Raw genomic sequence first — 26,806 nt, 5'->3', positions numbered from 1 at the left:
AAAGACTGTAAACTGAGTACATGCTGTGAAGACTTGTAGGGATTATTTAAGGAAGACATTTTAGCAGTCTCTGAGAAAGTCATACTTCATACTTGCAGGTGCACTGTCAGTCAGATTTTATGTTGATTGTCTTCTGTGAGCAGCACTGTCATTACCAGTATCTCACTGTTTCTAGTATATAGCTCATCCTCTTCAGCTTTGTCACTTGGTCAATGATTTTGTGCTGTGTTTGGTATTAGTGTATGTGACACTTTTTATGTAGTTTTTGGCTGCTTCTTTCTATCAAGAATCTGTTGGCACTGTTATTAGGCTTGCTTTTTTTTAATTATTTTTTTTTATTTAGGCAGTGGAGCATTATTTTGTCACTTAAATGTACTTTTGTTTACATGGACTTTGTTAATTTTCACTTGAGGAGATCTACCTGTCAGATGGCTCTTTATCTGCCTCTATTTCTGTTGCAAGCAGCCTTCCATGTTAAATAGCACAATGTTTAAATAAAAGCTTCTTTTGACAAGTTTCTGTTATGTTTTCCTTTACACCTATTTTAAATGTGTATTTTGTAGCTGTTATAACAATAAGGTATATAAATAACACAGGTGCTATATATGTGTTTTATAAACACTCAAGCTCTGTCACACATATATATATATAATTTTTTTTTTTTATATGGACTTACTGCTGTCAAACTACAGTTCCCCTGGGCATTGTTAGAGGTTACTGTTGGTGTCAGGCATTTCTTTAAAGAAATCCATTTTATGAAGCTGTCAGCAAGATAAAGATAGCATTTTTTTGTTCTTGCTTAAATGGCTTAAACTCAACTATAGCATGTACAGTAAAGAAACTGAGGTTCAGTGTTATACTTCAACACTGGTAACTCATCTCCTGTATTTGCTTCCTTCTGCTGCCTTAAGCCTTTTAAGATAAGGCTTTGAGTACTTGTCTAGAATAATAGAATCACAGAATGATTGGAGTTGAATTCATAAATGCTCCTTTCCTTGCACATTTGTTTGCATTAGCCACCATTGTTTGTTATTTTGATTTCTCTGCTAATCTTGAGTACTCTTTTCATACATATTCTTCATTTGCAACTCCTCCTAGTGTTGCCTGTGTAAATCACTGTGCCATTCTGTTCTGCTGTTCCCTGTCTCAGAATGAAATTCTGACCCCAGGGAAATCAGTGACAAAGTGTATCAACTCCACTAAGCATAAAATTTCTTCCTACCAGTTCTGTATCTTTCCATCCCTTGATTTGTCACACAACGTCCTTGTGTCAGGAACTTAGAGTGGAACATTTATTGTCTGCTGTTTGCTATCTGATTCTATAAAAGCTTGCATAGAAGTTGGATCATATTTTGTAACACAACACAAGTCAAGACAAGTTATAGTCCTTCCCAGGAAGAGAAAGCCAGCATAATGACTAATTTTTATGCTAACCAAGACTTGAATGACACTGGGCAATATCAACACAAGTGCCTACAGACCCCAGCTAGCAAAGTTCCCTTGCTAATTGTTTTTGTCTTGCTATGATATCAAGACTCAAGATATATATCAAGTATATATCTTTTCCATTCTTGTGCTTGGTATTTTAGACCACTACTGAGAAATATAAAGCTAGCATATGAGCACAATTTGAAAAACAAACAAACAAACCCACACAACATTGTATCTCATTTTATCCAAAAAAAAGTATCACAGGCTTTTTTATGTGCCATATTGTTAAATGGTCTTGGGGAAGCATAGTTTCTTCTTTCTATGGACAGCAGTTTTTGAGTAGATATTTTTAAAATAAGATGAAAATAAAATATTTATATTATTTAGAAAGGGATCAGGATATTCTTCATTACTAATTGACATCTTTAGTTTTATAAGGTTGTCTTTTTCATACAGAAGCTACTTATTTCAATGAGACGTTTAGAATAAAATTATACTCAATATAGCAGGAATGGAGACAACAGTGTCAGAGACTGGCCCATAATTACTGTTTGCAACAAAGAAAAACAAGACTTTCATTTGCAGCTTTGGAAAAAGAAAAGTATATTTTTTCAATATCCTGAAGTATTTTGTTACTATATATCCTGATATACATTGTAATGTATCACTTTGGAGATACGTTTCTCTGAATTTCTTATATGATTTTGGCCAAGGTTTGGTATGGTGTTTTGTTTGTTTGGCTAGTTGTTTTTTTGTGGTTTTGTTTGTTGTTTGCTTGTTTGCTTTTGTTTTGTTTTGTTAGGTGTTACTTTCTTCTAACTTCCTCATGCACTATATTATTATATTTCTCCAATAAAAAAAAAAATTTGTTATCAGCCCTCCTATGCATCATAGTAATATCAATAATTTAGTTATTCTTTATTATTGCTATCTCTTACTATTCCTTCTCTTTCATATTGAAGAGGCTAAGTTATATCACTGGACCTAATTAGATGTTCTTTTCAGTTAACAGAGTGATTAAAGGTACGAGAAAGTATAAAAAGAAAGTAAAAAGAGGGTATACTTTCATGAATTGTTAGTAGTTTTGAGAGTTATTTTGTATACAGGTGGATTTCTCATTCTTAATGTTTTCAACATGAAGAGACAGAGAATGTATATATTTATAGCGTGTATAAGTGTGTGTGCTTTATGTCTGTATCTGCTTGTCTGTTGATCTGGTTGCTTTGTTTGCATTCTGCTTTCTGCAGCCCACGACACCTGCACTAACCACCTGCACTTTGCAGGCATCTAATAACTTATAATGGTACTGTGCTGAAGACTTAATTACCTGTATGTACTTGCTGTTTCTCAAACCATTTCAGTCTGTAATTACTTAAAGATTAAATCACATTGCAGTGTTTGTGTGCATGTGAGAGCTCATGTGGGTGGGTTCTACCTAGAGTGACATAATGATTAGGAGCTAGGTATGATCTTCTTCTAGCTCGGTAGCTGTTCAAAATAGCTATGTCAGAAGTGTGAGATGAATCACAATTTACACTTGACTGCTGATTTCTGTTTCATATACAATCATCTGTTATTCAACTGCATCCATAAAAATGTGGATCTTCTTAAATTTTATCTGACAGAATGAAGTATCTATTTTCCACAAAAAAATGGGCATGATAGAATCACTTAAAAATAGATGTTCAAATATGTATCCGTTGTAATATCTTATTTATGAAAAAAAAACAAACCTGGTGAAAGGCCTGCAAGGAATGTCCTATGAGGAGTGGCTAAGGCTTTGGGTTTGTCTCGTGTAGAGAAAGAAGACGGAGGGGTGATTTCATCGCTCTCTACAGCTTCCCGAGGAAAGGACATGGAGAGGGAGGTGCTGATCTCTTCTCCCTGGTACCCAGTGACAGGATGAGTGGTGATGGTTCAAAACTCCACCAGGGGAGGGTTAAAGAGAGTGGTCAAACACTCCAGGCTTCCTAGAGAGGTGGTCAATGCCCCAAACGTGTCAATATTTAAGAGACATTTGGACAACGGCCTTAACAACACACTTCAGCTTTTGGTCAGCCTGAAATAGTCAGGCAGTTGGGCTAGGTGATCTTTGTAGGTCCCTTCCAACTGAAATCTATTCTATTCTATTCTATTCTATTCTATTCTATTCTATTCTATTCTATTCTATTCTATTCTATTCTATTCTATTCTATTCTATTCCATCCCATTCCAATTTATAATTGTCAACATACAGAGTAGAAACATAATAAAAAATATTCAGTATACTGGTTTTGTTGAGGCACAGTGCGGACCTGGTTAATCAGTCCCTAAGTGTTTTATAGAAAGAATAAATACAAGACCCAGATGTCACAGTTACTTGTGCAGTGTCTTGTGGTCAGCATGGTACAAATACTCCAGTTGTGTTTATTGTTGATACCTGACAGTCAAGGATGTGCCATCTCATCCTATGGCTTCTGTGATTACCTTCAGAGTTCTTGGGACACATACACAATCTGGAAAACAATTGGAACTATGACTAACCCCCAAAAGGAGAATTTGGCAACACTAAATACGTAATGTAATGGTGCATATCACATTTCTTCAGGGACAGATTTATCTGATGCTTGCTTACATCTAAATGAAAGTGGAAATCCATTTTTTTCAAATGTTTCAGTATATCCATTTATTACAAATTGGTAAAAAAAAAATCTTGCTGTGGAAACAAGATTTATTTTTTTTTTTTAATAAGCCACAGCACAGGGCTAATTTAAAGTAATCTGGTACAATTAATTAAGGAATAGGAGACTTTAGGTAATATACTCAGGAGAAATACCAGTTCACTTCTTAGTAGTTTGCAGACCCTTCAGCATAAGGTGGCTAACTTGATATCTCAGGTGTTGTGAATTGTGTTAGTCATGCTGTGCATCTTCAGGAATGGAACCATTTGCCCATGTCACTGAACTGATAGTGATGGATTTTTCTCATTAAGTGAATCCCAATAAGGTAATAATCATAGACTTTTTAAATGAGTCTGTATATTTAATGTGCATTATTCATTTCACCTAAGAAAACACTTTAGATAATCATATTTTAATGACCTAGGAGACTTCAAGGAATCTATAATTAATATTCAGAAAGTACTCTACATTTTCTCTTGCAATGTGCTGTTTGACTAAAAGGAACAAAGTGAAAAACAAAACACTACATTTGGTTAAACATTAAAAGAGCTTGTTTTCAATTGAAATGTCTTAGTGAAGCAAGTTATTTCAATAAAAATAAATAGTTGTTTCTAAAAATTAAATGAAAGCCTAGTCATTAAGACATTTTAGCTTCTGAAAAATAATTTTGGTTTTTATGTGTTGGATTTTTATGTGTTGTGTTTTTTTGTTGTTGTTGTTGTGGGTTTTTTTGTGATAATTTTTATTTTTATAAAGAATTTGTTTTCTTTCACATGCATTTTTCCTGTGGTTGTGAAAGATACTCTTCATATGCAGTATATACTCTAAATATTAATATATACTTACAGATCAGCTCTTTGTTGCATCTTGTATTCCTGTGGGTTTCTACCAGTGTATTGGAGCACATCTGTACTTTAACGCACAATACAACAGAGAGACTCAACCTGTGGTCTCTTGACATGAACTGTCTCTAATTGGAAGTTAACATCAGCATTATGCTGAGCCTCAGTTAATTAACCATGATTGGTAGGTATAACTAGCCCAAGATGGGCACCATGCCAATGAAGTTTTGTTGCTATAGGAATCAGGGGCAATATTTTCCCAATTCAATGTACTATGTATTGATACATTTGACCAGCTTAAATTGATCTTAGCTTTGGATTTAATATGTGTCCCACTACGCAATACAAAAATTAGTAAGAGGGTAGTTTAACACTGAATATATTGAATACTTAACTTAGTGGAGTTATAATGATGGCCTAACTTTAGCTAATGTGCATCTAAACCATGACAACTGTTAGCTACCTAATATACATTTATGTGGCTACTACTGAAACTTCGTGGGATGGTTCCCATGACTGGAGTGCAGCTACCAATGGCTACAGGCTGTTCAGAAGGGACAGGCAAGGAAGGAAGGAAGGGTGAAGGAGTTGCCCTTTACATCAAGAGATGGATGGAGTGTGAAGAACTGTCTCTGAAGAATAACCACTAACAGGTTGAAAGTTTCTGGGTGAGAATCAGAGACTGAGGCAACAAAGGAAACCTTGCGGTTGGTGTCTACTACAGGCCACACAATCAGAGAGAAACTGTTCATGGAGACCTTCTTACTTCAGCTACAGGAGGCATTTGCATTCACAGGCTCTTGTCCTGCTGGGGGACTTCAACCACACCAACATCTCCTGGAAAAGTAGCATGGTAAACTGTAGGCAATCCAGAAGACTCCTGGAGTGCACTGAGGGTAACTTCTTAAGTGATGGAATGGACATCCCTACCAGGGGGGATGCAATACTGGACCTGATGGTCACCAATGCAAATGAGCTAACTGGTGACATCAAAATTGGAGGATTAATCAAAGGAAAGAGTCAGGTGCTTTGTAACATACTGACATCTGCCGTTTTCCACCCAGAATATTTGCTGATATAATTCACATCTAAAATATGAGGCTTAAATAAGGGGTCTTAGTGTTGCATAAATCTTGTTCATAGTGCGGTGATGTGTTGAGTTGTTCGTTCAAGCTAATGCAACTGATGACAATATCTTAATTATAGGTGAGTTTCAGCCAGGGGCCACATCTTTAAAACTTCCAGTAATATGAATTCTTATGATAACATGATCACCTAAAACCATGTGTATTTTTACACCCTCATAGATAACCGTTTGGGTAAACTTAGCCCAGAACTCAATAGGTATGTCAAAGCGTAACATATACTGACATTTGTAAAACATGCTGAAACAGCTTAAGTCTCTGTAGCCGCACCTGAACTCTACTCTCTAAGATTCGCTGTAGCAATCTCCTGTGTATAAAAATTTTAATGTTTTCCTTTCTTCTTTGTTTATAACCTCAATACACTAGTTTTCATATTACCTTCCTTTCCATGTTTGACAAATTATAACTTTTAACTGTTATTATTGTTTGATTGAAGGTAACCTCTTTCATAATGTATTAGATATTTTCTAGGTTTACTTTCTTAGTAACTTACCAAGTAAACACAACTAGAAAAATGCTCTGATTCTTAGTTAGTCACCAGAAGCAAAAAATAGAACACCTCAAGATATTTTTTTTTTTTAAGATTCGATACAGGGTTTTTTGAGTTTCACTTTAGCTCATACACTTTCCTCATGTCTTATTCAGGAGGGTCGAAATGGGTGTTTTTTTGAGTGATGTAAAAGACTGATAAAACTGATTAAAGAAAGCATGTGTGAAACAAATTTTTTTTTTTTTTTTTTTTTAAAAAAGGTTTCTTGAGCATTACTTGAAATATCAGAAGCATTTTCATATATTTATATTGGCTAGAGATGCTCAAGGCAACACTTCCATCTTGCAGGCATTCCTGACAACATTTCCTTACTTCCAAATATGTATGAACTCAAATGCATTTATTACTTTTTTAACTTTCCTGTCATTCTTTCTACTATTTTTTCAACATGAATAGATAACTTAATAGAAATTATAAAACTGACAGATTTTTTTGGTGTGAGATGAGCTTTGTACCCTATTCCAAATCCATTTTAAGCTTCCCTGCAGATGGAGTGAGAGGGAAAGGAAAGGTGGAACAAAACAGAGGAAAGAAGATTAGAACTCAGTTCCCTGAGGTTGTTGCTTATTTTGTTTGTGTGTATGTGTGTGTTTGTTTGTGAAATTCTTGATACCTTACTTCAGAGAAAATGCAAAACCTAAGAGACTAAAATCTCAGAGAAAATAGATTTCACTTCCTACATTTTCAGATAGTAACCTCAGGATATTTTGAAATTGACCAGTGACAGGATACAACTCCAGGCATTGTCCCTCTTTCAGATTTACAAAGAAACCATATAGTTAAAAACTTCTCCTATGTCCTCATTGGCATTATTCAAAACTTAGTAGTAAGGAAAGTAGTAGTAAGGAAAATTTTGCTTTCAACTGTCCCAAAAGGTAATTAAACGATTATTAGATACCATTAATGGCTTCTACTTGCCAATATGGTTGAAATATTTTATTAACTTAGTTATCTAGCTAGTTACTCTTGGATACTCTCTATTTGAGCATTCAGCTGCTCATTCAGACTGGGATTGGACAAGGTGATCTCCAGGGGTCCCTTCCAACCCTAAGAATTCTGTGTTTCTGTGATCAAGCAAAAGCAGAATCCAGCACTCTTCACTTCTGTTTCAGTTTTGTGCTGACTACAGCATTGTACATGGCATGAGTGTTATTACAGCTACACATTCTGTGGATTTCATTTCTTAAGAATTTATAGCAGTGTCTCAATCAGGTGTCATGTTTTTCAAATGAGCTATACTAACTTCAGCTAGCTTTCAGTGTAGCATGCTCTAACTCAAGTAAATAGTTGCAAATAATCCAAAATAAGTTTAGAGTATTTTTTAGTTTACAGACAGTTGTCAGAGGCCCATTAGTCCTTTGCAGAATTTACAAAGAACTTAGGGAGTTGTGTTCTGGATTTTCTTATTTAAAAAAAAAAAAACAAAAAAAAAAAAACAAAAAACAGCTTGAGCCACATTTTTCTTCATATGATTTTTTTGAATTATATGCATTGTTGTAATTACTGGAAGTCATGTTCATAAATGGCATAGAGGACTCAGGATGTTGAATGACAAAACTAATAATTTTAGAATTAATTATATTGTTGTACCTATTCCTTCCTTTCACACCTAAAGACATTCTTTTACCTTCTTTCTTTCTATTTATTTTTCACACACTGCAAGTATCAGATCATGCCATCTAAATGCCACTAGAATATGTCACAATTAGAGGAAGCAGGCTACAGTGCATATTAAGTTATATATCTGTGTTTCCTTCACATACTTCACAAATAATAATTAGGAAAGTAGGTGCATATATGTTTATTAGAGTAGCTGAAACTAATTTAACAAAATATTGTCAGATTAACATGTTAACTACTAGAAAACCTAAAATATTTACAAATAACATTAATTTTATGATCTTTTTTAAATGTGTATTATTTTACAGTATTTCAAGCTACACAGTGTCAATATAATGATATGCTGACATATTATGTTTTTTAAAAATGTTGAAGTGAGCAGTCCAATTTCCTATTAACTTGAGAGTTGGCAGAAATTAACTTTATTTCTTTTCCTTTGATTCTCTGTATCATTTAGACTATGAATGATTTATGTAGTGTTTTGTTTCTCCTCATTATTTTTGTTCAAACAGTTAATCTTATTTTCCATCACTGTCATTTGTGAACTGAGAAAAAAGTGTGACTAGAGTTGATTCTCAAGATTATGCAAGTGTACTGCTCTAAGAAGAAAATCTTTATCTTGCAAGTATTTTGACTGTGTGCACAGGTTCCCTGATGAAAAAAAAAAAAAAGCTTTCTCTCACAAGTTATTTGAAAGTGACTTTCTAATCATCATTCATACTTCCATTTGATGAGGTGGAGGAAACCTGAGATGCACAATTTTTGGAAAACAGCATATATGCATGCACTATCATAAAAAAAAAACAACAAAAAAAAACAACAAAAAAAAAGCTACACACACACAACAACCACCCCCCAAAAAACAAAACAAAACAAAAAACAACCCAACCAAACAAAACCAAACAACTAAGCAAAAAAAACACAACAAAAAAACACAACCAACCAACCAACAAAAAAAAAAAAATTTCAAAATCCTTCCCAGCTGTCATATCTGACAGGGTGCAAATGAAGACTGGAACAATGTTTATTCATTTGCTTTCCCCTGGTGACAGATATGTCTCTGAAGGGGAAGAATAGAGAAACTGTATTATGAAGGCTCACTAACATTTTTGTGGCTGCAGAGAGTTAAGTGTGTTATAGATATTTGAGCAGCCTTTCCTTCCGTTTAAGGCTTTACCCTACTCATTGATCTGGAGATTTGTCTGAATATAGTGATGGTCTATGATGCCTTTATATGCTACATTAAGGTTTATGTTATAAAAACGCTTCACTGAACCATCAAACAGGGCAGTATATGAGAGAGCACCACTCTGTTATATAATATTATGGGAGGCTGACCTCTGCACTTATATGAAGGATCTGACCTTACAGAGAATATCTTTGTATGTGTGTGCACAGAAAAACAACATAAGGGAATAGACTTCAGGATTCAGTGCTATTGTCTAGTGAAAGACAGCCCTAACTGCTGTCACATAAGGAAGCATAAGGTTCATTTTTTATTCACTTCCAGAAAAATGAACAGTTAACCAAAACAAGGGACATACTGTTGTTTTATTGCTATGAGGAAAGCTTTATTTCAGAACATTTTTTAATTTTAATTTGACAAATTAAATCTGTGATTCTTAAAAAACAGATTCAGAAGATGTGAAGATAAAAATAGACTTAAAAAAAAAAAAACACAACGGAACAAAAAAAAACAAACCACAAAACAGAAACCTCAAAACCAAACCAAACCAAAAGCAAACAAACAAACAAACAAAAACCACCACCAAAACCAGAAAGGCACATTAAATGCATAATAGCGTGTAGTAAAGGTGACATTTGCAGTTTCCTGACAAAAATAGTTAGAAGATTACTTCAGGAGTTCTCTGGAGTTTATGCCTATCTGTAACATTGTCATTCAATGTTAACAAAAATCAAACATCTGTTAAAGTTTTTAGATCTTTATATTGACAAAGTTACATGGTTTCTTTCTTTCATTTCTGAGTTAATGTCACAAATGGTGTCAAAAACAATGCTCTTTACTTGAGAGAATTAAGAGTTGAAGAATGGATTTATGAATTCCTATAAGCTTATAAGTATCTAATAAATTAACAAGCACCTTAATAAATAGACAGAATTCTACTCATAGTGGGGAGTCAAAAGATAATATTGCCTGTTGACATTTTTTTTTTTTAAAGGAATGTCAATAAGATTTCTCCAAAACACTAATATTTAACATCATACTCTCGTAAGAAAAAAAAAAAAAAAAAGCTGATAGTCTGGCAATCTGATTCCAGTCACAGAAACTTTATTTGCTCGGGATAGTTAAGCTGGAACACAGACGTCACTTGCTTCAAATAATGGTACTTTGTGAAACTTAATTTTGTTTATTTCTAAGGGTAATTGAGAAAGTAAATAATAAATCATCAGGTTATTTTGGGCAATCTGCTTGATATTTATTGACATCACACGTTCTCTTGCGTTTCTGTAGAAAAATGTAAGATGCTAATGACTTGGTCAATTTTCAGTCATTTTTGTTGTCAAGCATTAACCAGGCTATTTTCTTTTCCCAGAGCCTGAATTAAGACAAGGTTAAAAAAAAAAAAAAAAAAGGCATAGGGAAAAGAAGAAGGCAAATAAGACGCTACAAGCTCCTTCTGAGTTTTCCTCCATTCCACAGTCCTTGACTCAAATGGGAATTATATATTCTATTAGGATCCCAATGGAGGAAAATGAAACCAGCAGTTTAACCCAGGTCTAATTTTTAAATGATGTAGAAGAAAGGTCTTATCAAAGTCTGTTCAAAGAGAAGGATTTCTAGACAGAGCAACATCTGAAAATGTTCATTATCATTTTTTCATCTCTAATCACTGTGAAAAGGTGTAGATCATAAAGTTATAAACTGATAGCAGTTTATATAGGGAGAGGCTGAACTGAACTTCTCTGAGGTACTGTATAGTGAAATTACGGTTTCATGACACACATATAGTTTCAGAGCATAATGCCACATGAAAGGTGGTGATTTGTGAATTCCATTCTAGCCAGTTTCTAAAGGCTGGCTGGTTTAAAGACAGTTTTCTTGTACAAAGCCTCTTGCAATGAAGTTGCATGTTCTAAAGGGGAAGAAGAATTCGTGCAGTCAGACTGTCTTCATTCAGGTGTACATTTTGCCTCTTTAGGATGCTATTTATAGATATCCTCTCTAAAAGGAGCAGTCACCAGATACATCTGAACATTTTTCCCCCCATGGCTTTTTCTTTTTTTTTTTTCCTTGACCAAGTGGGCAGCTCCTCCTAGCAGACTGTGTTCAATGTCTGACAGTAACAGACATGATCCACAGAGAATCCTGGTGATACTAGTGGCAAGGTAGTGATCTTTTGGGGATCATGGAGACGTGGTGGCATGGCTTTCATGACTAGAGTGTTGCAATAGAGGAATACAAGAAATTTAGGAAGGACAGGCAAGGAAGGTGAACAGAGGGAGTAACCTTTTATGTGACAGAATATCTGGAGTGCATCAAGCTTTGTCTAAGGATGAATGAGGAGCCAAATGAGAGCTTAGGTGTTAGAATTAAAGAGAGGACTGATAGAGGTGACATTATGGTGTGTGTCTGCTACATGCCACCTGACCAGGAAGACCAATTGGATGAGACCTCTACATGCAGATAGCAGCAGCCTCATATTTGCAGGCCTTGGTGCTCCTGGAGGACTTCAACTATCTTGGTATTTCCTGGAGAGGCAACACAGCATGACATAAGGAATCCAAGAGGTTCCTGGAGTGCATTGATGAAAACTTCCTGTCTCAAATGGTAGAGAGAACCAATGAAGAGAGGTGCTCTGCCAGACCTCCTACTCACCATAAAGGAGAGGCTCATTGGGAATGTGAAAATTAAATATATCCTTGGGTACATCGAATGTGATATGGTAGAGTTCAGAATCATGAGGAGAGGGAGCAGGGTGAAAAACAAGGTTACAGCCATAGACTTCAGGAAACCAGTCTTTGGCTTTTTTGAAGATCATCTTGAGGAGGCCTGTGAGATAAAACACTAGAGAGAAGAGGAGCCCAAGTAAGATGGTTAATATTTAAGGATCAGCTCCATGCTCAATAAAGGTCCATACCAACTAATACAAAGTCAGACAAAAGTGCCAGGAAGCCTGCGCAGGTGAACACAGTCCCTGATGGGATGCATCCACAAGTGCTGAGGGATCTGGCAGGTGCCATCATGAAGCCACTGTCAATAATTTTTGACCAATGATGGTGACTGAGAGAAGTGCCTTAAGACTGGAGGAAAGCAAATGGCACCCCCATCTTCAAGAAGGTCACAAAGGAGGACAGAGGGAACTACAGGACAGTCAGTCTCACCTCAATCCTAAAGGAAGGTCATAGAGTAGCTAGTCCTAGCACATGAACAATCAGAAAATCATCAACAGTCAGCATGGATTCATGAAGAGGAGTCATGCTTGACCAACTTAAGTGACTGGCCTGGTAGACAAAGGGTGAGCAGCTGATATTGTCTACTTGGACTTCACTAAGTGAATTCTGGGGGTCACCCATCTGGAAAGCATCTTGGCCAGAGAGGACCTGGGGGGCTTGGTGGACACCCAAGTTGAACATGAACCAGTGATATACCCTTGGACAAAGAGGTTTAATGGTATTTTGGGCTACATTAGGCAAATTATTACCAGTAGGTCAAGGGAAGAGACCCTTACCCTCTGCTCAGCACTGGTGAATTCACATGTGGAGTACTGTGTCCACTTCTGGGCTCTTCAGAACAGGAAGAAGAGTTCAGCAAAGGGCCACAAAGGCGACAAAGGGACTGGAGCATCTCTTTTGTGAGGAAAATCTGAGATAACTGGGACTGTTTAGCCTGTAGAAGAGAAGGCTCAAGGGGGATCTTATTAGTGTGTGTAAATACCTGAAGAGGGTGAAAAAAGGACAGAGCCAGGCTTTTTTCAGTGATGCCCAGTGACAGAATCAGAGGCAATGGGCATAAACTAAAACACAGGAGGTTCCCTATGAAGATCAGGAAACATTTTTTTGATGTGAGGTTGACCAAACATTGGCTCAGGTTTCCCAGAAAGATAGTGGGGTTTACCTCCTTAGAGGTATACAAAAGCCATTTGGTCATGCTCCTAGGCAACCAGGTCTAAGTGTCCTTGCTTGAGCAAGAAACGTTGGACCAGATGACCTCCAGAGATCCCTTTCATTCTTAGTCATTTTGTGATTCTGTGGTACCTACAATCATTAATGTTTTCCCTACAAATTCATATGCCAAAAAGGCAACCCAGAGTTTATCATAAGCTTATTTTTTATTCTGCCTTTGTATTGGCTGTATTACTGTATTATCTTGGTAGGCATGGGATGTTCAGTGATTTTATAGCTGCTTTTACTGTTAAAGCAAAAAGAGCAGAAAAGGTGTAAAACTAGCTAGATGACTCACTGTCAAAACACTTGGCATTATGAAATTCACTGTTATATTTCTCTAGAGCAGCAGTAGATGTTTTGATAAACCAAATATTTAAAAATACATTGTTAAAATGATTTTGAGACATTGTACTTTCTGTCTTTGCTGAGTCTGAAGTTGAAGGATAAGAGAAACAGAACTACACTTCAGCATACCAAGTTATTGCTGCATCCTACATAAAAATACTTTCTATGAAACTGTGGAATTTAAAGTCCAGTGTACATTCAGCCTCTAGTGGGCATATGGGTTCTATGTAACCATGTGAGAAACTTTTAAGTTTCTGTACTTTAAGAATTATAATTTGAGTTTCAAAGGCATGATTTGTATGTGTGTTGTAGTCTGTGCATTTTTCAAATATTGGTATGTGCTCACTTTTCCCATATAAATATCTGTGTTATGTTTAAGCTACCCAGAAAAAGAATGTGTGTCTTTTATTTGCTGTATGTCAATCTGAACTGCTGGGTCACTGTGTTTGGAATGGTGTTACAGATAAACTGAATAGGCTTTTATTATTTTGGTGGGTTTTTGTTTGTTTGTTTGTTTGGTTTTGTTTAGTTTTGTTTATGTGTGGTTTTTTTTGTGTGTGTGTGTGTGTGTGTGTGTTTGCTTGTGTTGTTTTTTTGTTTAGTTTGGTTTGGTTTGGTTTGGTTTTGTTGGTGGTGGTGGGTTTGCTTGGTTGGTTGGTTTTCTGTTTGTGCTTTTTTGTGTTTTTTGTGGGGTTTTTTTTGTGTTCTTTTTTGTTTTGTTTTGTTTTAATCTTGTTATCTAGACCAAGTCAATATATTTTGTGTGCCTGGTGAGAAATCAGCATAAGTGACAACTCATAGATGCTCAGATTCACAAAGTTAATGACATTTTATTCTTCACATAAACATATTTTCTTCATGACGATTACCTCATGACTCCACATCCTGAGTGTCTAGGAAAACCCTGAAGAGCCACCCTAAAATTACAGAGTTGACAGTATTTTGCTCATGTGAATCAGATTCTGAATCATATAGTGATACTAAATGAAGATTGAGAATGTTCTTCTTTCTTCAGTACTTACATTAACAATATTTCATATACAAATTTATTTTATGTAGGTGAAATGAGGAAATTCTTGAGAGAGGCATTGGTAGATAGAGACTCTATTTTATTAGCTGTTTTTTACAGATAATCTTTCTGGAAACCGTCACCTGTCCCGATTTTGATACAGATCTTCTGCCTTTTATCAAATGATTGTTATTATTGCGTTGATACAAAATTTACAAATTCCTCCATGTCCTCCAGACGTGCATACATCTTTAGTTGTACTGGGACACTTTCTTTTCTGTGTTTACCTAGACAGCTGTATGCAGACACAGATTCCTCCCTCTACCCTATGTCTATGGGTCATCTCTCATAAAAGCCGAGATGTCAGCTTCATGTCAGAAGATCGCTTCTTTAGGCTCATATTCTTCCTTATTGTTCATTTACTCTTCATGAACTTGTAAAATTTCAACAGCTTTCAGCCTTTGACAGTTAGAAAACCACAAATAGCCCATCTGAACACACAAGCCATAGTATGCTCCATTATCAACCAGGAATATTCTCAGTACAACTCATTGAATCACAGGGTAATTACAGTTACAGTGAGCAGTGGAAGCTGTCTCTTACTGAATACAAAATGCTTAATATTCCTAAGTAACATAAATTGATCTCATATCGTCAAGTAAAAATACATCATTTCATCTTTTGTTTTACTAGCATGAAAAAGCTTCATTGTTTTAATGTGATGTTTTTCCTCAAATAACCCTAGAAGCTCTTCAGCATACTAAAATATTTTACAAAAATCTTGTATTTAATACTATGTATCTGGTATCTATAAATAATTCTCCATGAGGCATTTTCAGTGCTTTGTAGGCAAATACAGCTAGTTGCCCACCTCTGAATACTTATCAGTTCTTGAGTGTTGGAGACTCATTTTTTTTTTTAATAATGATCACCTACAATGGTAGGATCAATCAATATACCCTTTATATCTGAGGACAAATATTCTTCTTGTTATTCTCTAAGTGTATGAAATTACAGCTTGCATACATAAGTTTCACCTCTTTCTTTTTTTCTTTTTTTTTTTTCCTTTTTTTTTTTTTAATCTACAAAGTCATCTAATTACTCCTGAAGGTCAATAACACATTTTTCAGGAGTGATACTGCCTCTGAAATTTGTCATTGCCAAAATTCCTTGTATTAAAGTGAGCACTGGAAATAATAAATGGGGTCAGTCTCAAGATTGATTATTAAAGAATATCTTTGTTATCTCTTTCCTGATAACCTACATTTTAACATAACTTTTTGGGGCTGTTTTTATTTTGTGGGGTTTTTTTGTTGTTATTGTGGTTTGTTTTGGTTTGGTTTTCTGTTTGTGTGAGGTTTTTTTGCTTTTATCCCATTCTTTATTCATTTTACAGTCCATGTCTAAAATGTGATCATTTCTGCATTAAATAATAATTTCCCATGAAAAATATATATCAGAAGTTCTGCTTAAATTTAGATGAATCAGACAAATACTTTGCATTTGTCTGAGAAGGTGATAAGGCAACAAAGGCACATTCTCATGTTTGATAAAACCATGTTGATTTTAGTCCACTTCACTCCATGTATATTTGCCTTTTCTTTGTCGTTTCATTTCTGACTTGTTTCTGAACAGTCAAAGTAACAGGCTTGTAGTAGCTGAGACATTTTGCTTTCCTTTTTTCTCTCCATACGTAATTCTGCAAGTAAGAATATTAGTAGGCTTTCTACGCATTAGTCCCAGGTTACAATCTCTACATTGAATGATCAATTGAATATTTGTTACCAACATTTTATAAATATCCCAGTTTGTGGATTTTATTGCACTTCAGTTGTATCAAAGTAAACTTGCTTTTACTTTCGATGCAGTAATTTCCATTACCCTATCTTTAGATAATTACTTTTCTGCTATATTAAATTCCTTAGAAAAGTGGAGTTCAAGTATGCTTTCAGACATTTGTATTTCTGACTTCAAGGTAACTGTTTGATCCTTTATCCATATCTTTATAGATACTTTCACTTTTGAAATTTTCTTTTCTGCTTGCTTATCCAAACAGACTGTCAGCCTTGCAATTTTCTCTTTTATTTGTGAGGACTCCAGATACTGCACTTTAATTTAAATTCTGTGCATCCACCTCCAAATTCAAATCTTTGGACTCTTCTGTCAGCTTTATTAACCATCTTCCTAATTTGTCTGTCTGCCATACTATAAACCAGTTCCTCAGGTTTTTATCCGTTTATCTCAATGACAATTTGAAATTAAATTAATAATTTTTAACAAAATATTGTACATGTTTTTTCACGACATCTTAAGTGTTTGCCAGGAGGACTGCATGAGCGACTAATTGATTTAGGAATTAACCAAACGTGCCTGACGTTGTTGTGGATTGACACAGACTGGAAGATAAATGCTAAGAAGTCAGTAGGATTTATAAAATATACATATGTCACATAATCTGGCAATAAAAAAATATCCATTCTCCAGCCTTGATGCAGGAGAAATATTAACATATTCCTATGAAGTCTTCCCAGGAAGTTGTTTTTGTTTTTGTTTTTTTTTTTAACTACAGGCACTGTTATATTTATTTAATCAGTCTTTTTTTTATGAATTGCAAGACTATCCCACCATCTTTAATCTTAATTCCATCCTTTCTAAACAGTAAACTCTTTCAAACAGTTGTATCCCAGTTACAAATGGTCTTGCTTTGCATTTCTATTATTACTATAATGAACACTTTCCTATTTTTCACAACAATTTCTGAAAGCCATTGTTTACTAATGCCCAACTCATCATACTAGCAAACAAGACATTTGACTTGTTTCACTTTGGCCTCATTTTTGCTTTCATTTGGAGTTACAGTTAATTTACTGGCTGAAGTTTCTTACAGAGTTATGCTCATAAAAACAGAGGGCTATCCTTTCTCTTAGGATTTCTTTCTCCATTGCCACGCTATTTTTTAGGGGATTTATTTTCTGTTGTGCAGTTTTGAAATTGTTGTAGTCTTTCAAAATCTTCCCTTACTGCCAGCCACCACAAAGCTGTGGATTCTTATTAATTTATTTGGCATTCAGACTGCATTTGGCATCTCTCTTCCACTCCATTTACAAAATTTCACCTGAGAGGCAGCATGGCCTTCAGCTGCAACTTTGGTTTTCAGGGATCTCTTTTGTGAAGTTTAAGTAGTAGTTTCTGCACCTTCCACTATCAAATTTTTGTATTTATATGTTTATGATCTCTGATGTACTTATCATCTTCTTACTACTTATTACTTATAATTTCTTATTGCTATTGCTGCAGTGTTCCTTACCCACATCAAGAGATTAGATTAAAAAGAAGATGGGAAAAAAAGAAAAAAGAAGAAAAAAAGAACCCACCCAATCACGTATTTTCCTGTATATACATCTTCCTTGGAAATACAAAAGCATTTGTGCAAATACGAAATATGACAAAAGGTTCAGGATTTTAATTTTCTTTATAATTCTTCTATTTTAGCTGAACACTGCCTTACCAGTTATATGTCTTTCTTATTAAGTTATCATCGCTGTTGTTTCCTCTAAAGATATAAATGTGGTAAGCGTAAGAGTTTCACAAAATAGTATGGGTATTTATAATAAGCACTCTTTTTTACAAACAGGTTGTTGTTAATATGTAGCATCTGCCATATTGCTTTTTTGAGTTTCTTACTCGGCTTCAAAATAACAGGATTTTTTTTTAAGAATTGAATATTAGTTACAATAAATACTATACCCCGTTTTCCTACAGTGGTCATAGTTCCTCTACCTTATTAGATAAGTACTACTATCATGTCTCAGTGTAGCGGAGAATGTCATTGTTACTGCAATAACAAAATCATTTCTAAGATGAATTAATAGTTGCCAGTACTTTTTACCCCTGCAGTGAGAATAGCAGGTCTTTTCAAGATGCTTCTTGAACAAACATAGAAAGCCTGTAACAAGGAATTGACTTTGAAAAAGTTGCTATAGCTGTAGATTTATCATTGTGTCAGTACTTATAGTGTAAAATCTATCCTTATAGTGTGCATATAATGTACACACTCTTTGCATTGTATCTTTTCACAAGCTACATAGAAAGGATTTTTCTACTAGGAAGAAAACCCTGTAACCCTGAGTAAAGCAAACTTGTCCTCCTACTTGTTAATTTGAATCAATGCAGCTGGTATTAACTTTCTTGTAATATAAGGATTTGACCTTCTTAGGTACTTGTGATGCAGAATCACATCAATAGTCTCTCTGTGGAAATCTCTGCATGTGCAAAAAACCCCCACAAAACAACAACAGCAAAACCCACTACCATTTGCTTTGTGCAGTGTGCTACTTATTGTGCAGAGCAACTAGCATTTCTGTAAGATCGAAACACTTCCTGTCATTTAGCTAGAAATTTTAACCATGTTGGCTTCAGAGTTTCACATGAGGTTTCTGGTCGTACTGTTTCACTTTGTCTTCACATAGTTTTGGTATCAGTAGAATGGGAGTTGGCTGGAAGCTTTCTATATTGGTCTTCAATAGCATGAATCAATAGCATACTTCTCCATACACTAAATACATCTGGTGACCTCTGTATGCATGAAGACTCATGTGTACTCTGAAGTTAGAGTATTTAAACATATTAATTTTAATACATGATCAATTTTTGCTAGTAGCTGAGTGCAATGGACCACAAATTCTGATTTAAATATTCTGTATTGTTCTTCATCTCTCTTTAGTTTCTACTCTTTGCAATGAGACTCTGCTTTTGGCCTCTTAGGCTGCTGTTTGGATAAACCTAGGATAGCATCCTAACTCAAATTTGAGACAAAGTGGATACCCATGTTATATGCCTGGAAATAAAAGTTGCCTGAATGTGTTCTACTAACACCCAATAATTTCAAACGCTGATGTTCTGTTCTGCAAATTAGAAGCTTTGCAGTGTGGTGTTTTGTTGTTTTGTTGCTAATACCTACTTATTTTGGAAGGGAGTAAGATAGAGTTTACTTGCTAAGAGAGACAGTCATAGTTATTACATATATTGGCCTCATAGATGATGGCAAAGACTAAGTCTGTGATCTCTGGATTTATATTCATGCAAGGTTCATCAGTTTAGTTGTCCTGTAAAATTGCTGCTGATACTGTATGATGCTCAAAGAAGTATGAGGCTTTGCTACTGTGGTTCATACATCCAACAGGACTTGGAAGCTTGATCTTACACATTGAGGTAGCATGCAACTCAAATTTTTCCACTTGTGCTTTAAGTGTGCAGTGATGGATTGAACGTACCATGCAGCTCTAGGCTACCATGACTTTTAGAAGGCTATACAATAACCATAAATATCTGATTGTACAGCGAAGAACAGGTTATGTCCAAGTAATCATTGAAATTAATCATTAAAGACCCTATATTAGCTAAGGAACAAGTTTTGACACTTTTTTCTCTATTTTAAAAGGTAAAATCTTCTGAAGATTCATCTCCTAAGCAAAGACACAAAAATAATCGATCATGTATTCTTCCAAATTTCTTTGTTCTCCTTAGAGCCTGAGCTGAAAGAATGATTCCCACTCTTTTGTGTATAACTGTAAACATGAAAGTGCTTCTTATATATACAGTTAAAAAGTTCAAACATAGAGGCAAATTCTAGAACAATGGTAAGTTTTAGGAAGAACAGGTAATTCTGTGACAAATTGTCTACCTCCTCAAATCACTGAACAAAACCAATGTTCTAGCCCAGATCAGATTCCATATGGTAATAAGTCATCACAGTCATGGCTACTTGATCACATTAAGCAGCTGGTTCCCACAGAAAGGTGAGTCCATCTGAGCCACAAGATTAAGTCTTCTGTTTGAAAATATTGTCATAATGGTAGACAGATTACCTGAAGAGATTTCTTTAAAATGGGAAATTGGCCAAACTACGAAGTAATTATCTTGCTCTAAATGGTTAGGTTTATCATACGTAACCAGTCTTTTCTTTTTCTGCATACGCTTTTTGATTCTGTTTTCAGTCCTCCCAGTGAAGGGCACAAACATTGTTCCCTTTATTTTAGAGTAGTCTTAGTAAATATATAGTCATATCGTCACTGGTGCTATGTGTAATTTGGTCTGCCGGGACTATCAAATCCCTCTGGGAATGGTCATTATTTGGCAAAGAATGTGTGCACAGCAATTGTGGTGGCATTATACTGTGTAGGACTGCAAAAAGGGAGGAAAGAATTAGTGTCTAAATAATATGAGGATCTATTGTGAAGGGGGAAAAAATATAAAAAAAAATATTATCAGAAGACGAAAAAACTGCCAGTAAGAGATAAAGAATAGGAAATGGGGATTTCTGGGAGAGATGGAAGGAGAAATTAGTCTTATTGAAGGGAGAAAAAAAAAAAAAAAGATAAAATGACAGTTTAAGGACAGTCAGATTTTGAAAATCTTGTTTTAAATACATAGCTGTCTTTAAAACACTCAGAATAAAAAGAATACTCAGAAAGAACAAAAAGAATGAAAATGGAGTGAGAAGATGTTGAAAAATGAAAGCGAACAGATATAGGCTGGAACAATCCAGACAGCCATCATTAAGCTGTAAGGCTGACCAAATTGAAGGTAGAGGCTGTTATCTTGTTGATATCAGGAAAACCAATATTTTGACAGTGTATACAGGTCATCCAAGGACCAAATTTGTCCAGCCCTGCTCAGTTGCTTGCTTATGAGCCATCCCACTGGTTTCAGGACAGAACCTATAGAATAAGATATTGTGCATGTATGACAGAATGATCCTAAGATATTGAAAAGTACATTTTCAAAGTAAAAATGCTTGCATTATTTTTTGATGTAAAATACTGTATCTCAGGTGTATGTTAAGTATATTAGACAAACTTTAATTTTGTTCTTGCACAAACACATATGCTTCAAATGCTATACAACCATGATAAGTAGAAGACAAGAGATGGTTATTGAAGGGACTGATAATTATCCTGAAAACAAATACATTAAGCTATATAACCAGTTTATTGAGTCCACTGCTCCCTGAAGCAGGACACTGTTGATATAATAAAATCTCTCAGTTCTCTGTAGGCAGATAGATTTTTTTTTTTGTTTTAGCCTGAAACACCTGGCTAGATTACTTTTGTCCAAACTTTAGGAAAAAGAGATAAACATTTTCATTTCCCTGGTTTAAATATCCAGGCATGGGCCATGTGATAAGTTCAGGTATAGGCCTCTTTCTACTGCCAGCCTGTACTGAGTATGATTCACATAAGACTCTTTCTGATGTAATCATTACTAAAATGTGTATTGTTTTTATTTTATTTTACTTGCTCTTTTGGAGTGTAATATAAGAGATAAAATTTAGAGTGCAAATATTAAATTTCTCTGTCCAGTGTCTTTGAAATGAGTTGTTTCTCTTAGTTCACCTCCTAGAAGACTCAGCTGTCCATCATTATAATGATCAGTCACTGTTATCCATTATTAAATCTCTGTATGGACAGCACGGATTGAAAGGTAAAATGTAGGATTACTCTTATTCATAGAAGATTCTCCCCTGCCTCAGAACTGAGGAACAGTGGTGCAATAGAGCAAAAAAAAAATGGTTTGACTTAGTTCCAAGTCTGATGTTTGCAGCATAAATAAAACTGCTATTGCTATAACCTGAACTTTTATGTTACTCATGTCTTTGAGCCACAGGTCAGATTCATTCAGCAGTCAATGAAAAACCTGTAAATTTTAAATTTAAAACCCAACAATCTCTTCCCTCATGACTACCACCCATGAGGCTTTTTGTGTTGATCTAGTAAGAATAATCCACACTAAAAAGAGTGCTAAAAGAAAACTTCATTGTGTATACATGTTAATTTCACATACTGTTCCTCATTAACTGCAAAAACTTTTTGAGGGACAGAATTATCCCAAGTTGCTGGAGTGGACTCTGTTCCAAGCAAATGTTTTGTGGAGAGAAAATTGAGAGCCAAGTTTAGGTAGGTGAAGCATCTGCTTCTGTTTGAATTTGCAGAACCTGAAACAAAACAAGCTCAGGCCTAATCTCTGTGCAAACACAGGTGACAGAGAGGTCAGTAAATGCCTGTGCTCATGCAGATTATAAAACATGTGTTCTACCTGCCTAGGAACACAAAAAAAAATAAAAGTCTGCTGGTAGAAAGAGCTAACCCAGTAGGAGGAGATGTTTTACAGCTCTTCCAGCCAACTGCCTAGATTTAAGAAGCCAGAGAAGGCAGATACCCATAATTTTTTTAAAGAACCATTTAGGTCAGTGAATACAAAGAAGCAACTGATAATTTAACCACCTGAGGATACAGCTGCAGAGCAAGTAACTTTGTCACTGCTAAGGTAAGAGGAGGAATCTGGCAGTAATTGAGATACTTTCATGCAGTGGGCCTGACATCTTAAGTTTTGAATCATGCATGTGGCTCTTGGATATCACGTTGTTTATGCTTAAATTAACACAGGGTGCAAGGAGCTTATGTGAAATGTAACAGCTAGGGTTCAAATCTTTCTAAAGGCAGGTTACTCATATCACTCTGCTGCTGACCTTCCACATTTCAGCACTTGCATAAATTACATGTATCTTTGACAATTTATAGCAGCTGATTAATTGGATTATTGACAAGTTAATGTTGCTTTACTTGTTAAGACACTGTTTGCCTATTATTCCTTCTAATAGGCTTCTAAAATATATTTTATTTCAGAAAAATGGAATGCAGCCTAAGGGGGCTTGTTTATTTCTTCTAACTTTATTTGTGCTCTCTGAAAAGGTGAGGTGGATGGATTGTAGTACTTCCTCCTATCCTGCTCTGCAGCGGTGCAACAAACTGGAGTTAGAGGAAAGTATGTTAGGTACAGCTTGAAAGGGATTCTTATAATCCCTAATATTCCTCCCTAGTGCTGGATGCTTTTGAAGATTTTTTTTTTCTCATGGAGGAGTTTGTGTAAGAAAGGAATTCCTCCCCTTTCATTCAACACCTTCAGCAGCATCCCTGACTGATGAGTTCAAGTTTGAGAAGGTCTGAGTGCAAACTGTCAAAATTAGGGTAGGAGCCAAAAGCACCTTCACAAGAGAAGATTTCAGAGAAAAAATGTAGAATTTTTTTTTTACTTTTCCTTGTTGCGTGATACAAATTGACAAAATGAATGGCAGGAACTTTCCACAATAACTTTATTTCTGTGACTGATGATTCATTCTTCCCTTTATAAATGTATGATCCTGTTCCTGTAGAACATACCTACATTAATAGGTCTCCTGCCTGGAAATGAGAAACTAGGTCTGGCCCATGCCAACATCTACCTAATTTCTATTGTGTCTGCTTATAGAAGTGCAAAAGATTGTTTGATCCTGTTTAATCTTCTGTTAGAATTTCATATTTCTTGATCTTTGTGAGTTATCAGATTTAACTGTTTCTGGAGGGTTAAATAAGAAACAGTTTGTTTGATTTTTTTAATTTACTAATTCATTAGGCAAGATAAGGAGTTGCACATTGCAAGGTTGTATTTCCAGGTAGTATGCTTTCACTTTTGTATACCAGTGTTCAGACTGGCAGTACAGCACAGAGCAGTAAGAGCAGTGGTCTTAGACCACTTCCTTGTAGACAGCAAGTAAACTAACTGAACTGTAACGGTAGCCACTCCTGTTGTGCAGCTTATTGCACAGATCACATGAGAACCAGAATTCAAAGTTTGTTGTGTTCAAATGAGTTAAAACATACAGAAATGCTGGAAATATTTCACATTTTTAATGTTTTCTGGAAACCTTAACTCCAAAGGAGTTACTATTACTTTAGTCTTTTTAAGAGCACTGGATGATTTTCTTCTTAAAATATCCTGGATCAAAGGGTGTACAGAGAATTTCAGAGCCTGTTTTACTGTTATTTGAAGTTTTTCAACTGATTTCTGTAGGAGCAGGATCAAAACTTTTCGATCACCAAGTACTGGTGACTGGAAAGGCTCAGAGAAATATTGTTCTTAGGATGAAAGGAGCAGGGAGAGTCCGTGGTATTTTCTGCTGGAATTTCTATTACACAAGAATGTCAGAGGGCATGAAGGATTTGAAGGAGGAAAGAGAAGAAATAAAATGTCAGGTAATAGTGGATCTAAAAAAAAACAGACACAAAGCCAAATAGAAAGTTTGTACAATATAAAGACGCATTTAAATCCTAAATTATTCTGGAGATTTAATGATCAGTCCTGTTAACATCCTTTATAAACTAAGTAAATCTTCTTAGGACTCTTCACAAACCCCAGCTACTTTTAAAAAAATCACTTACTTTTGACAGCTGTAATAACATACAGCTCTGCATAGAGGAATCATGTTAAATACATGCAATGTAATATTAGGATATACATTTTTTTAAAAGTAGATGAGAGGATCCAGAAGTATAATAATCTTGTAATCCTGTATTAATCCATTCTGTAGTGCTAAGGTTTTTACTTGAATGTGGAGCTTACAAAGATGCTGACAGAGAAAAAAAAAAAAACCAAAACCTTGAGAAAGAAAAGTAAAATGAAAAGACTTCTATATATAAATCCCCAGAGCTACACCTATAAAGAATTTTTGCAGTCTGCAAAGAAAAGAACAGCCCTGGGAACTAGTCTCTCATTGCAAGGATTTCTTTCTTTTTGTACTGACCTTGGCTAGTCCACAGCCCCAGTAATGTGTCTTTGCCTCATGATGAGCTTGCTGCTACTGCTGGCTCTCGGGGCATGCCTTTTCAACATCAACTTGCTGTTTAAATAATCCCACACTGAGATCATGCAGACACTGAAAGGGGCTTTAGTTTCACTGTCAGCTAGACCTACAGAGATGACAAATCAATCGATTTTGTGCCATGTGATGAAAATGCTAATGTTTAGTTATCAATGCTGTTAGTGAACTTTGGAGTAGTGTCTGGTCTAAGTGGAGACAGGATCACGCAGCATTTGCTTGTAGCTGTAGCCCACCTTAAAATCTAAGAATGCCAAGAATATGTTTGCCTCTAGATGTTTCTATAAAAAATGACTTAAAGAAGGTTAACAAGGAGAAAAATCTGGAATTGGAATCATCAGTGATTTCAATATTAGAAGTAGATGGAGATTAAATCTTGCAATATGAAAAGTCTGGCCAGCTGTTCCTAAGCATGTGTAATATTCCAATTTTCACAGTTTAACTCTTTCACCATTATGGAATGTAATACTGAATACTACTACTTGTATTGTTTCTACTAGTTTGATAAATAAAACATCTATTTATTTGACCAGATAATGCAAAACATATCTAGAAACTGAAACACATGGATGGACAGATTTGGTAAAAGCTGGCATTACAGCAGTCGTAAATTTGGAGTACTGAGCATTTTTGCATGCTTCACATTGCTCATTCACGTTTCTGGTTTTCAGCAATTTTAGATTTCCTTAAAGATATTTCTTGAGTTATTTTTTTCTCTCAGACAAAAATTAGTTCTTTCATCTGTGGGCAAACAGGTCTATTGCAGTTTTTAGGACACTCCTCCATCTAGCCAGGGCAGCCTGCCACCTTGGATTTTGCAAAGCTGCTCTGTTCACAAACCCCACATTTCCTGTGTATCTTATTAACAACTTCTGCCTCCTATTGCTGGTCTGTATTACTTCAAGGGACAGAAGACTCCAGAGAGATTCTGCATGTACCGGCCAGTATCCTGTTGTGTTTCTGCCTTCATAAATGTTTCTTCCAATCTACTAGGTAATTTTCATCAGCTTGCAAACTGTCTTCATTTTGCTATGCCGTGAAACACTGGTAGTGTTTGCCACAGTACCACACCATAATTGCCATCATGTGCTGTCAAAATAATAAACTAAAAAGGAAATGTTACATCTAAACCACTTATTAAATGTGCAGATTTATGTGGTACCTTTTTGTGCCTTTCTTTGCCGTTGCTGGCTTGATTTTGTTTAACTGATCTCTGTATTCACTGGGGGGGTCCTGGTGGACAGCAGGATGACCATGAGCCAGCACTGTGCCCTTGTGGCCAAGAAAGCCAGTGGCATCCTGGGATGTATTAGAAGGGGAATGGTTAGTAGGTCAAGAGAGGATCTCCTTCTCCTCCACTCTGCCTTGCTGAGACCACATCTGG

At 35.5% G+C, this 26,806-nt stretch overlaps 1 long non-coding RNA gene across 2 annotated transcripts in view; it reads right to left on the bottom strand.

Annotated features, from left to right (window-relative positions):
• Positions 1-25,468, bottom strand: part of LOC102092672 (uncharacterized) — a 48,074-nt gene extending 22,606 nt beyond the window's left edge. For both annotated transcript variants that reach the window (XR_010470339.1, XR_010470341.1), the window contains exon 1: positions 25,348-25,468. This is a non-coding gene — a long non-coding RNA (uncharacterized LOC102092672). The remainder of the gene's footprint in view (positions 1-25,347) is intronic.
• Positions 25,469-26,806: the final 1,338 nt, after the last annotated feature.

The sequence above is a fragment of the Columba livia genome, chromosome 2 (assembly GCF_036013475.1).
Source record: "Columba livia isolate bColLiv1 breed racing homer chromosome 2, bColLiv1.pat.W.v2, whole genome shotgun sequence".
NCBI lineage: Eukaryota > Metazoa > Chordata > Aves > Columbiformes > Columbidae > Columba > Columba livia.
The sequence above is the reverse complement of the archived record's forward strand: the minus strand, read 5'-3'. Positions and strand labels throughout refer to the sequence as shown.